Source organism: Tamandua tetradactyla, chromosome 5 (assembly GCF_023851605.1).
Source record: "Tamandua tetradactyla isolate mTamTet1 chromosome 5, mTamTet1.pri, whole genome shotgun sequence".
Classification (NCBI taxonomy): Eukaryota; Metazoa; Chordata; class Mammalia; order Pilosa; family Myrmecophagidae; genus Tamandua; species Tamandua tetradactyla.
Window position 1 is genome coordinate 16,154,929 of NC_135331.1, and position 15,887 is coordinate 16,170,815.

The window sequence follows — 15,887 nt, forward strand, 5'->3', positions numbered from 1 at the left end:
AGATAGTTAAGAGAAGAGGAAAGGGGGGAGTTAAACCCTTCTCTTCATTTTTTTTCTTCCCCCCTTACCCCCTTAATCCTATTTTAGTTGAGGTCTGACCTTGGAAATTTCCAAAAGACTTTAATCTCCTATGCTCCAAATTGCTAAAAGGAACTGAAAGAGAGAGTGTGTGCATGTGGGTTAAAGTGGTTTAAATTGTTTATTTATGAATGGTTTAGACTCTCCTGATAGTAAGAATGTTAACTAGTTCATTAAGCACTCTCCGTAAATGTAAACCTTTTTTTTCCCTTTTCTTCCTTTATTCCTTCTTTTCCTTTCCTTTCTTTTTTTTCTTTCTTGAGATAAATGCATTGAATCATTAAAAACTCAGCGGAGAAAAATGATCTGAAGCCGTGCCTTCTGCCTCCGGGCAGATCTGGTTCTGGAATATGAATATTCTCAGATAGCTTGGAAATGCCATTTTGTATTTTCTATATAACTACACCGCTCCTCTTCACTACCACCCCCAACTCTTCCAGAGAAAACAGATTACCTTCACATTGAAAGAAGGGTGGAGAAAAAGGAGAGAAAGAATCATTTCCATAAATATTACAGAGTTATAAAAGAAATCCAAGCACGTTGTACAGATCCCAAATTTGGGAAGGTATGAACTCCTTGAAATCATTAAGTATTTCATTTTTCAGATGAAAGGCTCTCATTTTGCATTACCGTGTAGAGTTCTGATGTAATTTGAAGTGTCACTTTGGAGGGGTTTGGGTGATTAAGTCTTTTCCATTTCTCTCATTAAAGCGCCGATTTTCCTGATGTGGGTTATAACTTCGTTCTGATCTGAAATTTCACCCACCCCAACTCTCCCCTCAAAAAAATAAAGGTCTATATTTATGACTGGTTTTGAAAGAATAACAAATCCTGTTGTATACTTATTTTCTTAACTGCTTTTGATTTTATTGAACTACAAAATGCAAAAACCACTTTACTGTCATGTCTCAAAGGTCCATTTTAAATCATGAGATACATCAAGGTATAATTACTCATATTTAAAACATTCTGTAATTATAGGAAGAAAGAATAGAAAAATGCCTTTTAAAAAGACTATTGGAAGCAAGTGACTCTCAAGAAATGCCTGCCTTTTATAAAGTTCATAATTTCCCAGTAAATTCTTTTAAGTTAATATACATCTTAAATATTAAAAAAAAAACTTGAAAACCCTCCCATCTGCCATCACACAGACACACACACCAAAAAAAAAAAAAAAAAAAAAAAAAACTGTGTCTCTTAAAATACGGCTTTTTTAAAAGACCTCAGAGACAGAAATATTTCTCAGGAAATGGCTAACACAAGCATCTACATAATATCTACATGAAATAATAAATCAAAATCAGTTTTTTTCATTTGACAATGCACGATATGCCGGTTGGGAAGGTTGTTTTTGTGCATGTTTTTGGGGTTTTTTTTTTTAGCTCTCAAAAAAAACAATAATAGATAATGCCCTATTGGGAAAGATAACGTGTGTTTTCTTGTAACTTGGTGGGAAAAATATTTTTTTGCTCTTTGTAAAGGAAATCAGAAATATATTAGGGACAAAGAATATAATGTTTCACTATGACATGATCCAACAAAACCCAGGAAGTTCACAGTCCAAACCTGATGCTGGCTAAAAATTCATACCATTTTACCCCTTGTGCCGACAACAGATTTAGGAGCCCAGAGTGTCTGGGTGAACCTCCAATTTCCTGACTTCTGGCCACTCACGTCTAAATAGCAAACTGCTATTTAAACATCAGCCGGCCTTAAAAGGGCTGCCATTTTTTTTTCCTTTTGTTTCCCCCTGTATGTTTTATCTCTCTACAGATCCTTGTTTCACATCACCTGAAATATATACATTTGAAATATGTATATTGAATTTTAACCCAGTGACTGATGGGCTTTCTGGGAAAAAGAATTCCTTTTTTGATGAGAAGAGTATTTAACAGGAGAGGAGAAAAATCATAGAATCATGGGGTTTCTGAAAAATCTGGGATATAAAATAAGTGAAAAGATGCATGAAATGGAAAAGCGGTGGGCAGATTTCTCACTGGAGATCGTTAGGGCTGTGCCTAGAAATACAATAAATATCACATGTTTGTGAAAATTTCAGCTACAAAATCAAATTGTGTGACCGAACACCCCGCCAAGCCCTTTCTAAAGGTTTAAGCCCTCTAGTTCTGCGCCATTTGTGGACCTCAGATCATTAATTTACTGCTGGATTGTTAATTACAACGGAGTAATGGAAAACTGAGCTTGTAGATTTTATGGACACTGCTTCTGTACAGGCGACTGTTGGTACTTTCAGGGACTAAAAGCTTAAACTTTAACTACATTTTAAGCATTTGGGGCTAGGGGAAAAGGGGGTGTGGCGAGTAAAGGCTTTCAGCGGGTAAGTAGTTAGTTATTAAAACGGGATTTAAAGCTCTTGCAGTGTATTTCTGCATACTTTAAGGGCCCAAGCAAAAAACAACATTTTTTTTTAATGCACCTAAGTTTGGATTTCATTGAATTTTCTGTATGCACTGATGTTAGGATATTTGGGTGAATTTAATTTCCCAACCCCTCTGTATGGAAGAAAAGAAACTCTTTCTTGAAAAGATTTAGAAAGAGGAAGAAAAATCCTTTTAAAAAGGCTTAGGGGAAAGGGGTGGGGGTGAGTGGAGGGAATAAGTAGTAAAGGAGGCTTTATTTTCTAAAGCTCAAATTCCAAAGAAGAAGGACAGTCCATGTAAGAACTGAAACTAATTTACCTGAATTCCTTTGTCACTGCTTGGCTCTTGACTATTAAATGATTCTTTTCACTAGCCAATAAAACCAAATTAAAAACACGTTTGGGGTGGAGTGGCAATGCCAGGCAATACCCCTAGTCCCCCAAATGAAAGCCAACTTCCTATGGTATTTGTTTTGGTTTCTCCCTAAGATGATCTTTAGAGAGGGAACTGGAGTTTGGGTCACCCTCCTCGATTCTGAGTCTGATAGGGAAATATAGGGGACTGATCTGCTCTTGTCCCTACAGCTAAACTTCCCCATCAGCACACCCAGAAAGGGAAAAGAAAGTACCTGCCTTGCAGCCAGGTCGACAAAACGAGAGACATTTTTCTTTGTTTTCCTCTCAAAGGCTGATTTAGAATCCCTGCCAACGCCAAGGGTTGGAGAGCTAGTTGTTACTCTCTAGAAAACAGCTCAGACTTTCTGTGTCTTAGTATCCCTCCTTTTAAAACAGCAGCAATATTCGCTGCCTTCCACCCTAGAAGACGTCAGAGAAGATGTTTGTAAAAGATATGGAAGTCCTTAAAAGCAAGTAGCTAGCTACATAAAACACAGAGATTAAGATACATTATGACAGCTCCCATCATTCTATTGCTGATATCTGAGTGGCAAATAATATAGAAGGGGGAGGTGCCAGGGTAGTTCATGGTAGAATTCTTGCCGGCCATGCGGGAGACCCAGGTTCAATTCCCAGTCCACGCACTTCCCCAAGCAAACAAACAAGCAAGCAAGCAAACAAAAAAACCCAACCAAACAAAAATTCAACAAATGGTACTACAATAACGGTATACTCACATGGAAAAAGAATGAAATGTGACCCTGCCATACAGCATAAAAAAAAAAGAGAGAGAGAGAGGAATATTATAGAAATGTCTAAAAAATGCCTAATAATTATTAAGAATGAGTAAAAGAACCTAGCACAGAGTGGACATTTAATAGTGAATATTTAATCTCAATAGAGATAGGCTTTCAAATTTTTTTTAACCACTTTTTTTTTTTTAACTAGGGAATGTTTGCCCCTTTTCTGTTGTAGGAAGTCAGGTAAAGGAAAAAGAAAACTGCTAAATAATTATTGTCCCCTGACTTTCCATACCCAAGACGAGAGTATGAGGCCTTGTTTCATTGTCCAGATAATGAAATTGAAAAATGGATGAACTAAAGCTTTTCACTGTACTACTGTCCAAATTGAATTGGTTACCCAATTTGACTGAGTGCTTAGAAATTAGTCAATAAGGCAACCAATTAATAATTTTATTGGAGGGAAAAAAGTCAATTTCTCAGCAGTACACAGACAGAAGTCAGAGGAATCATAGAGCACCTAGCTACATAATTTCAGCAATACCTTGTTGCATTGAAAATATGCAGGTAGGATTAAAAAGGAAATTCTGCTTTTGGTTCCCTTTACATGAGACCTCTTTTTCCCAGTGGAGGGAGATTATGTCCAGAGAAAACAGCTATGAGGGATAATTAATTTAATACCAGATATAGCAATAATATGTTCTATAGAATATGGATTTATAAATTATGTTGCATAATAATGACATAGCCACATTATAATGATGATGTATCAATTTTTAGCTATGTGCTGGGTTCTGTAAGTACGTTAAATGGATTATTTTATTTGATTCTTACGATCACACAATGAGGTCGGTACTAAGATTCCCATTTTACAGGTAAGAAAACTGAGGCTCAGGGAGTTGAGTTGCCTACCCAACCACGATAAGATAATAGTAAAGGAAACAGCCAGATTGTGAAACAGACCCATGGATTCCAAACCTTATTTTCCAATTCTTCTCCTCTACAAGCTTACAGAAAATTACACACTGGACCTGTTGCCAATTTTCTTCCCATCTAGCGGAAAACTGAATGGCTTCTAGACAGACCCTTATCTGCCATGTAAGACAAGATATGTCTCTCTCTGGGCCTCGGTTTCGCAGGACAAAATCAGGGAAGTCCTCTAACAGTGGCAAAGTGACTCTATAAAATAACATCATTCGACACTCTGGACTCTACCAGGAAACATAGGTTTTTAAGAAAATATCAGGTGTTCTATCTGCACCTGAATGGTAAAAGTTGAAAGACACTAGGATTTTTTAATCCTATTTTTTTATCTCTTAATGGATCTTAAGAGAAAGGCTTCCTGATTGAGTTGTTAAGAACAAAACCAGCTGGGGTTTGAATCACACTGTACTACTCCCTGTAAAGTGGAACAAGTGGGGCTCCACTTTTCTGAACCTCAGTTTCCTTACCAGTAAAATGGGAATAGTAGCATGAGTAATAATAGATACACACATACCTTATAGGGTTGTTGTGAAACTGGATGGAAAATGCTTATTCAGAGAATATCTGGATAATAGCAGTGGTTTTCAAATGGTACCAAGGACAAGGGTGATGAAGACAATGGTAACGATGGTGATGGTGGTAGGACAGGGATGGTGGTGATGGTGATGGTGATGACAAAGATGAGGTTCTAGTTATGGTCAAAGTGGTACGGAAGAGCGTAGAGATGATGGTGACAGTAACAGCGATGGTGGTAATGGTGATGGTACTACTATACTTAGTTTACAGCCGAGGAAACCAAGGCCCCAGAATCATGTGCTGATAACCAGCCTAGCTAAAACTAGAAATGCTGGTCCGCAGTCCCTTCCACTGTCCTATGGTAAAATTAAATGGAGTAGGACTTGGCTGAAAGAAACCAAGAACCAGCAGGCTCCAGGCCTCTCCTCCACCTGCAACTCCTTTTATGATGCCAGAGAAATCACTTTGTCCTTGACAGACTTTGTTTATTGCCTTTTATGGATGATGCCACCTCCTGATACTTAACTTAGAGGTAAGGGAAGAAGGAGAGGTCTAGAAAGTGGCTGTTTCACTAGCAGCTCCCAGCGATTCTGCTACATCTGGTCCCACATTGCCTATTGAGAAATTCTCCCTATGGGAATTGATTTACTTGCTGGTTTCAGCTCAAGAGACAACATAATCTATTGAATTTGTCTATTTAGTTTTCCAGATAGGGCTAAGTGGTCCCTCAAGAGGCTTTTGATCCACTCTGGAAAATGAGAGAAAGAAAAGAAAAACATACATTTCATGCCCACTAGTAGCAGCAGAATTGACATTTTAGGTCAGTACAGATGCCCAAAGAGCCTTGATTCTTCTTAATAACGAGAGAGAATTTGGTTTCAGGATTCAAAGGAGTCATATCTGCAGGGAACATCTGCCCCAAGAACCCAAGGCTAACCAGTAGAATAAATCAATGCTGTTTTCCCTAAGGTATCATGGCAGACATTGCTAACCGATAGTGGCATTCTCCACCCAACCCAAAACATCCTCAACACAGAGTTCTAGGCAGCCATGATTAATCAATCAGAGTAGACACAGGGATGAAAGCAATTTTCCACTTGGCAAGTGGAGACAAGACTAATAAATCATTCATAAGGTCTTGAGCCTCCTGAAAAGACTATTAAGTAACTAGGATGGAAGGAGTTACCATGCCACATAAAAACTGGGTACCAGCAGCTGGGATTTAGGATACCCAGCCTCATCACATTTCAGATATTGTAGGTGATATTTAATTTATACACTCATTTATCCATTCATTCACTCATCCACCCATTCATTCATTCACTCATTCAATCATTCATTCACCCCCTCACTCATTTACTCACTTACTCATTCCCTTATTTTGGGGGTGGGGGGGTGCATGGGCTGGTAACTGAACCCCAGTCTCCTGCATGGCAAGGGAGAATTCTACTGCTGCCTCAGTCACCTTTGAATTTTTAAATTTTGTAAATATTTACTTATTATACATTCTATCTGGCAGGTACCGTCCTGGATGCTGGATAAATAAAAAAGAACAAGATAGACCAACTCCTGCCTACATGGAGCTTAGAGTTTCCCAGGAAAAACTAAATTTAACAATTACATAATTTATTATTTCTTTGCAATTGTGATCACTGTGACAAAGGAGAAGTACTGGATGCTTGGAGAGCATATACCAGTGACTTTGCTTAGTTTGTTAGGGAAAGGTGGGGATAGAAATCATGGAAGGCTTCCCAGAGGAAGTAACATTTAAACTGAACATTAAAGGATGAGGAAGAATTAAATGGGCCAAGATGGGGAAAGGATTTCTCAGGCTTCTGCGAAGACCTGGCGGCACGTAGAAGCAGTCATTAAACTGAGAGGCCAGAGATTCTGTTGCCCGCAGATTGATAGAAGGAGTAATGGTAGATGATACTAAAAAGGCAGAGAAAGGGCAGTGCCTACTTTCCTCTGAAAGTGACTCTTACCTGTTAAAAAACCTGCACTGCTTTCCCCTTGCTTTCATTATAAACTCCAAACTCCTCACCATGCTCAGACCCTGCTCACCTGTCCAGCTTTACCCTACACCAACCTCTCTTATAGAAGACACTCAACCCAGACTACACATCCAGTTTCCAGAATGGGAAATACTGCTGTGGAAGCCCCATAAGAGCAGAAACCCAGTGTGTTTTGTCTCTTCATTCCCAGTGCCCAGGGTTCTTGGCACAGTGTCAAGCATGTAAAATGAACTTGAAAAATATTGTAAATGTACAAATGAGTGATTCTTTGACCCTACCCTTGGCACAGTGCCTAGTACAATTCACTGTATGTTTAAATTTGAAGAAGGAAATGCAGGAAGGGAGGGAGGAAGGAAGAAGCATAGGGAGAGAGGAAGAGAGGAAGGAAAAGGAAGAGGGGAGGGAGGTAACATTCTGTATGGGTGTTGGGAAATGGTCATGCCATAAACCAGAGTTTTCAAAGCTCTAATTTACATACAAAAAGACTCAGTCATGCTAAATCATTTAGAAACAAAGTATTAAAAAACAACAGATTTGACTCACCAGCCTGGCAATGCCTAGTCCAGTAGCCAGAGGAGGAGGCCTGACTCTGAGCAAGATGGGTGGGGTCCATTTGGATGCTTCAAGCCAAAAAGCATTTTTGTGGCCTCATAATTTCTGAAAGCTCTTGGCCAGGCTAACTGGCTCCAGGCTCAGTCTCCTGTAGTTCCTCTGTTCAGCCTCATGTAACCAACGCAGGCCATGATATTTATTGGGCCTCAGTTTACCATCTGTAAACAAAGGAATTGGGTTAGATTATTTCGAATCCAGTGGCGGACACTGTGAGCCTCTCTTGGGCTCCCTTCTTGGAACCTCTTCCTACCCAGCCACCTTAGCCCTAAAAATAATTAATAACAATTAATTTTTATTAATTAATTAATTACCATTACATTAACTACTATTAATTATACCAGTTACAGTACACTGCAGCCCTTCTCATTTAATCCTCACAACTACCACATGAGGTAGATATATGATCTTCATTTTACATGTGAGGAAACCAAAGTTCAGAGACGTTATGCACCTTGCCCAAAGTAACACAGCCAGTCAGAAGAAAAAGCTGGAATTTGATCCCAGTCATTTCTGACCCTAAAACCCATGCTCCTCCACCCACTCCACAGATCTAGCAGGTCCTGGCAGGACCAGTGTTTACCGAGTCTAAGTGGAAGAAAAGGTGGGAAGAAAAAAAGAAGGAAATGTTTGTGTTGGTGACATTAGTTATTGTCCAGCTTCCTTTCTTCTTCTTTTTTTTTTTTTTCCTGGTAAACGTGCCCCTCACACAAAAAAGAATTTCAGGGGATGCTGCTCCCTCACTCCATGCAGTTCAGACAGAACCACCAATCACAGAATCCCCTCAGTGAGGATAGTCAGGTGATATGTGGCTCACCTGACCTAAACAGAGGCCAATCAAGGTATATATAGTAAGCCACCCCCCCCAGCCCACTGATTGGTAGAAGTAGTGAGCATGTGACCCAATATAGACCAATCAGAGGCCTCCACTGCTCTACTGTCACAAGCGAGAGGCTTTCTTTTTCCTCTGGGATTTCTAAATTGAGATGGTAGAAGCTTAGAGTTTTCTGTGGCCACTTCCCCCACCCCACCCTGAAAAGGAAGCCTCCTGTCAAACAGGAGAATGTGGCCCACAGACCAAGAAGCCAACATTAGAGATCAAACCCCTTCCCTATTTATAGGCTGCTGACAGACACCGATTACTTGCTGTCCTTCCCAGTTTTGGAATCAGTAAGTGTTTGAACTGTAATTCTGTTACTTGCAATCAACAGAGTTCTGGCTAATAGAGTTTTAGACTCACACGGCACAATTTTGACCACATTGCATCATATACACACAAACACACCACCATCTATTACAGAATCATTAAAAGGATTTGGAAAAAGAGGGTTAGGGAGGAAAAGAGGCAAGGGAGGAGAAGCACTGAGAGAAAAGAGACCCAATTGCCACTTTCTTCCCATCTGGCTCTATCCCTGACCCATATGGTGGTTGAAGCATTGACGCAATGTAGACTTGTGTTTCCAAGAAAGTAACAGTTACTCTTTACCTGACAGCTACAGGTGCTAACCACTTTTTCTATTTTATCTCATGTAATCCTCATAACAACCCTAAAAATAAAACAGGTGTGTCCATTTTGCTGGGGAGAAAATTGAGTCACAGAGCAATTAAGTTGCCACGCAAATCTTAAGTGTCAGATCTGGGAGGTTTGAACTCAGATCTGTGTAACTTTAAACTCCAAACTCCTCACCATGCTCAGGCCCTGCTCACCTGCCCCTCCCTTTTTTTTTTTTTTTTTTTTTTAACTGCACCAGCTGGTCTCCTCCAGTGATGACACATTAGTTTGGATGCCATCATTTTAAATGACATTTTCCCTCATCTTTTCCTGCTCTTATATGTCAAGTCAATTTTCTGACTCCTGAAGGTCTGGAGTCAACCCCAGATATATCCAGATAAATGGGACACTTCCTTGCAAGCACTGGGGCTCAGAGGTAAAGCTCGATCCTAAGAGGAAATATTGAACCCCCAAATCAAAAACACTTTTAAACATACACTCAGTGTAACTTTTCATCTTGAGGGAGGGATAAAAAGGTTCTGATAATCCTGCTTCCAGGTTGGTTGCTGGTCAAGAAGAGTAACAGATATTAGAAGCCAGTTGACCATTCTGTACTTCTCAAAGCACACCGTACTTAGGCTAACTTCACAACCAATATTTATTGAGTACCTCCCTATGTGCCAGACACTGTTCTAGTCACTGGGAATATGGCTACAAATGAGATGGACTTCCCCAAAGCCATATTTTTGAACTACAAAACTGATCTTTTCATGTCCCCTGCCTACAACCTTCAGTGGCTCCCCATTGTCCACCCAATCAAGTCCAAAGGGTTCCACAAGGTGCCCAAGACCCTTCATTGTCTGGCCTCTTCAGCTTCATCTTTTTCTTTCTCTTTCCCCCCGTTCCCACCCCTTCTACTCCATGTTCTGTTTTTTCCCAAATTCTTTGTTTCCTCTACCCACCCCCCCCAGGCCTTTGATCACGATGTTCCCTTCCCTTGGAGTGATCTAACAACAACATTGTCCTCTTGCTCATTCAGTGTCCGCCTAACTCTTACTCATCCTCCAACATTTTTCGGGAAGCCTTGATTTCTCCTCTCCCCAATGGCATTAAGCATCCATAAAGGGATGTAGCACCCCTTATTCTCTTCTCTGGTAACAAAATCCTTCCTCCTTTGGAGAACCCATTGGGGTTCAATGGGGCTGTCATAGTGTCCCTACCCAGCCACAGGGGACTCAAGCCTGGACTGTCACCAAACTGATGACTGTTACTGAGACCCCCACTGGCCTCTAAATGCTACAAGAGTGGGACAGGCCTGTTTGCTTCATTCTTCTGACCTCAGCATCTAACGCAGGACCCAGCACATGGATTATTAATAAAGACATTTTGAATAACTCAAGAAAATTAAGTTGTTTGCAGAGTTGATCAAGTAAAAAATTTCTGCATTCGTTTCTGAGGGCTGATGTACCAAAGTACCACAAACTGGTGGCTTACAACACAGGAATGTATTGTCTCACATATCTAGAGGCCAGATGTCTGAAATTAAAGTGTCAGAGGGAACACAATTCAACCTTCAACAATAATTGAGGTCTCTCCTGAGGAAATTTCTTATTTTATTCCATAGAGGACCACATTTCAATTTAGAGAGACATGGGTTCAAACCCTGGCTCTGCCACCTAAGAATTCAGTTGTCTTATGGCAAGTGGCTTACCCCCTCTGAGGTTCAGTTTTCTTGTTTTTAAAGTAGGGTGAAAGATGAACCTACGTCATTGGGTTATGGTGAGAGAGAAATGAAATTATCCATTTAAAATACTTAGGGCAGGGCAGGCACACAGTAGGAATCAGCAAATGTTACCAGTTGATGAAGTCTTATTTAAACTAAGGAAATAAAAGCCTTAGTGGGGGTGGGGAGGGGCAGAGGTAGAACCTCACTGCACCAGGAGCGCAGAGATGCTGGTAGGGGTCTCGCTCTATCAGCTACCAGCAGCATGCTCTTGGGAAAGTCACTTTTGAGCTTCAGCTTGCTCATGCATAAAATGGAGATATTACATTTGCTGAGCTACTTCGTTATATCATAAAGATCAAAATGAGATCCTGCTCTAACAGTTAGGGATTCAAGAACACAAAATGCTGAATATAAGAAACATTTGTTATTATAATTACTGTTATCTGGACATTTGGGAGATGGCCGGGTAACTGGGTAATGATAAGAGTAACAATAGCTGTCAAACATGAGCCAGACTTTATCATTCAGCAGGCACTTGCTAAGCTTAATGTGTACTGTCTCATTTAATCGGTACAACACTCCTAGGAGGTAAGATCCATTATCCCCATTTTTAAAATGAGGAAACTGAGTCTCGGAGGTAAAATGACTTGCCCGGTGTCACAAGGTTAATAATTGATCAAATCAAGAGTCAAATACAGGTCTGCCTGACACTAGAGCCTGAACTCTTAACTGTTTTCCTAAACAGACAATTTAGTTACAATTCTTAATGGTGCTTCTCGGAAGAGAGGTATACTGGATGCTGTGGAAGGGCCGCTATGTCAGTCACAATTTCAGCAGGAAATAGGGGACACCCTTGAAAGAGTCACCCAAGGATAGCTGAATGAAGAGACTCTGTGCTGAGGTTTGGGCAGGGTTAAAGGAACTGAAAAGATGTGTTGGCACACCTAGGGACAGTCGAGAGCTGTTACCACCCTGAGGCTTGGATGGTGTTACTGGAGCCTGGTGAGCATAGCAGCTGAAGAAGTGTGGCCATTTGACAGGCAACTATTGCAAGAATCACAATAAGACAGGGAGTGAGAATGAGGAATGAATGCTTGGGCTTGTCTCTCCTCTTGCCTCCAGTCTCCTGCTGGTGCCTTCCGTTGACCAAGCTCAGCAGAAAGTGGGCACTGAAGGAGATGAATGGCTTGGGAACTTTAATTTTGCAATGATCCTTGTAGCCGGTTTGTCGCTTTTTACTGCCCACCAACCTTTAAATTTTCTCATGGTAAAGCAGTACCATGAATTTCCTTGGGGTCTACCACACACATCTGGTTTGGAAAGCATCAGTGACCCCACCCCATTCCAGGGATGGGCTCTAATTGGCCTAAGCCAGGAGTCCACAGCAAACTACAGCCCAAGAAGCAGTTACCTGATTTTATAAAGTTTTCTTCAACAGCCGTGCCATTCATTTATGCATTATCTCTGACTTCTTCCATGCTGTAACAGCAGCAGTGAATAGTTTTGATCACAATCATATGGCTCACAAGTCTAAACTATTTACTGTCTGGCTCTTTAAGAAAAGTCTGCCAACCCCTTGTCTATGTGATCCAAATCAAGCCAATAAAGGACAAAGCTCTTTTTCTCTCTGGACATGAAGCTGTCCGGATGTGAGGCATGGAACCCCTGTCACCCCATTTTGCAGCAATGAAGAAGGATTCATCTCTCTGCCCTCACAGATCAAATAGAGGAAGCAGGATATAGACAATTGAAATCATGCAGTAACAGAAATAGAAGGCTTTGGGAAAGGCATAAATAAGTAGAACATTTAGGAGAGGCTTCAGGGAAGCGTTATGATTAAAGGTAGACCTAAAGATTAGCAGAATTTGGACTGAAGGAGTAAAAGGAAATGCTGTTTCAGGTAGGGAGCAAGGCACAACAAAGGAATGGGTAGGAATGAATAAAGAACTTTAGTGGGGTCACAAGGAGGACTTAGCCGGAGACCAAGTTCTGTTCCACTCAGTGGGATTTGAAGCAGCATCAACTACTATGGAGATTGTTCTTTCATGATTCAGACTAAAATGATATTCTCCAAAGCATAAATGATAGAAATGGAACATATGCTCGCACATGGCATATTTACAGCAGCAGCCACACACTGCAGACATGGTGTCCAGGGTTTCTCTCTTAGCAGGAATTGCATTCCCTGGCCGGGGGAGTTACTGAAAACCCACCAAGCACCAGGCATTGTGCTGAACTTTTTACTGATTTTGTCTCTAATTCCCCTAACAGTCCTCTGAGGCACCCCCCATTCTTAAAGCCATTTTACAGAGGCAGAAACTGAGGCATGGACAAGTTGAGTAATACCAGGGTCACCTGTGTGGGACAGATCAGACTAGGGATCTGAGCCAAGCTCACTGCCACCGTCAATCAATGATTACCCATCCTTTTCCACTTCAGTACTCTGTCGCTGGTCCAGCCTCTCCCTGGTGGGTGACGGGAGTTTTGGAAATCCCCAGGGGCTCTCTCTCACCTCTCCCTTCTCTTCTCCCTATCTTCATGTGGCTCATGTTATCGTGGGGCTGGATGATGACATTCTGTTTAATAGCCACATCTCAAGGCCTTGTGTGGGAATTCCCATGCTCGAGGGATCTCTCTGAGAAGTCCCAGGTAGGAGAGGGTCCAGGGTTATTCCAGCAGTTTCAGCAGGACTGGAGGCCCCTGAGTGCCCACTCAAGCCTCCAGCGCCCTTTCCTGGGACCACCGCCCCCTAAATAAAATCCAGACTCTTCTCCATGGCCCATGGACCTGCGTGGTTTGACTCCTGCCCACCTCTCCAGCTGTCCCACCCTGTGCCCTCCCATGCCATTCCCTCTGTGGAATGTCGCACCCCTCCACCCCACCCCCGGTGACTCCTGAGTGTCTTGCAGATCTTATGTACCTTCCCTTCCCTTCCACTTGGGGAAGCCTTCACTGACCACCCCTGCTCCCCCTCCACCCCCAACTAAATCAAGGATACCTTTTTTACACTGTGGTAGCCCCTGTGCCTGTCCTTTCCAGAACTTACCACAATTGGATTTTAAAACTTGTTTGGGTAATTTTTTAGTACCAAACTTCCTTTCTGGAATATAATCTCCATGTGGCCTGGGCTAATGTATCCGTGAATCCCTGGAGCCTATTAAATGCTCAATAGTTTACTGAATGAAGAAATAGAGTCCCTAGTAGGACCCCTACATCCACCCCTGCACCCCACCCCCGGCAGGCTGCTAAAGGATTCTTTCTGAGTAGAGGGGGCACTTTCTGATTCAATCCAATAAATATTTACTAGACACTGTGACAGAGAAGAGAGTGGGGCATGGGCACTGCTCTTGGGGAGGGGAGGCGCACAGTGAATAGGGAAAGGTATGCAAACCCCTCAGTTATAGAACTTCTTAGTTCTTTGGTGGTTGCTTTATGTCAGGTACTGTGCTAAATATGCTTTACACACAGCATTTCTCTACAGAATTAGCTCCATTTAACAATGAGGGAACTGAGGCTCAAAGAAGTTAGGTGACTTCCTCAACATCACACAGTACATTAGATATAGACTCCACCTATGACTGGCCCGGAGGCCCAGGCTCCTAGCCACTGCACTCTGTCCCCTCTACTTTAACACCCAGAAGAATGAAGCCAGTGCTATAATGTAGGTAGAAGGTTTTGGAAGGGGGCAGGGTGGTAGAGGAACAATTGGTCAGTTCTATCTTGGGAATCAGGGGAAGCTTCACAGAGGAGATGACATTTGGGCTGGACCTTGAAGATGGGGATAGATTTTGACCCAAAGCAGCACAAGGCATCCTAGGTTGATGGCCCAGCAAGAGCACAGGCATGGGGTCTTCTGTTTCTTCTTTTTTTATCAGCTCACATAGAGAATCAGGGTCCAGCCAGGGCTCAGCACTCAGGGGCTGCAAAAATGAAGCATGGTTTTCCCCACCACTGAATATCAACATTTTCTAACCGAGCTGATCCAACTCTCACTGTGAGATCTGGGGTGGAAAAAGTGGGGAAAGGTGGTGGGGGTGGGGGAAGGGTGAGAAGAGAAGAGACGGGGGAGAAGACAGCATGAATGTGGAAGCAGGCAGAGCCCAGGAGGGCCTGACCCCTGGCTCACGGACAACCTGGAGCAAGCCCCCTTACTCAGGTCTGCATTGCCCCACTGCCCAGGACACCCTCCCTGCCAAGCCCACCCTCAGCTTCTCCAGTGAACTCCTCAGCTTCATAGCTCTGCTCAGACATCACTGGCTCCATGAGTCCCCTCCGCCCCATTAGGTTAGCTGAATTCCCCCATGTTCCTTTGGCCCCTGGGCACAGATGGCCCTGTACTGTAATTGCCTCTTGGGGCACCTCTCTCTCCACTAGACTATAAGCTCCAGGAGGCTGGGATCCTCACCTGCTTCTCTCTTACTGTGTTCTCAATACCCATCACGGAAAGAAGACTTTCAGTTTTTTTTTTTTTAAGTGGACAAATAATCCCAGAAAAACAGGGAAGGTAGAGAGAGAGGCAGAAGACACACTCTTCAGTAGTTTTTATCCATTCATGAGTGGATAGACATGCATCCAGACATATACGAAGGAGAAAATGACTAACATTTATGAGCACATTGTATTTGCCAGGTTCTGTGCTTGGTACCTTTATTTACCCCATCTCTGTTACCCTTACGACAAGCCCAGGAGGTAGTTCTCTAACTTTTCCCATTTTACAGATGGGCAAATGGAGGTACTGAGAGGATATGTCTCTTATTCAAATCACACAGTGAGCAAAAGGCAGCCTAACCCAGATTGGTCTGACTCCAAAGGCTGTGTTCTTAACTCCAAAGTGAAAGACAGACAGGAGAAGAGGGGGAAGAATGAGGAATAGAGTATCTTCCAAGTCACATATTCTTAGTCTAAATTAATAAGCTGACTTTGTCTGAGTCCCCATCAGCTGATAATGAGA

At 42.2% G+C, this 15,887-nt stretch overlaps 1 long non-coding RNA gene across 1 annotated transcript in view; it reads right to left on the reverse strand.

Annotated features, from left to right (window-relative positions):
- The window catches only part of LOC143682270 (uncharacterized), a 192,328-nt gene that overhangs the window by 52,901 nt on the left and 123,540 nt on the right, over positions 1 to 15,887 (reverse strand). The window contains exon 3 of the long non-coding RNA XR_013175061.1: positions 7,653 to 7,879. This is a non-coding gene — a long non-coding RNA (uncharacterized LOC143682270). The remainder of the gene's footprint in view (positions 1 to 7,652; positions 7,880 to 15,887) is intronic.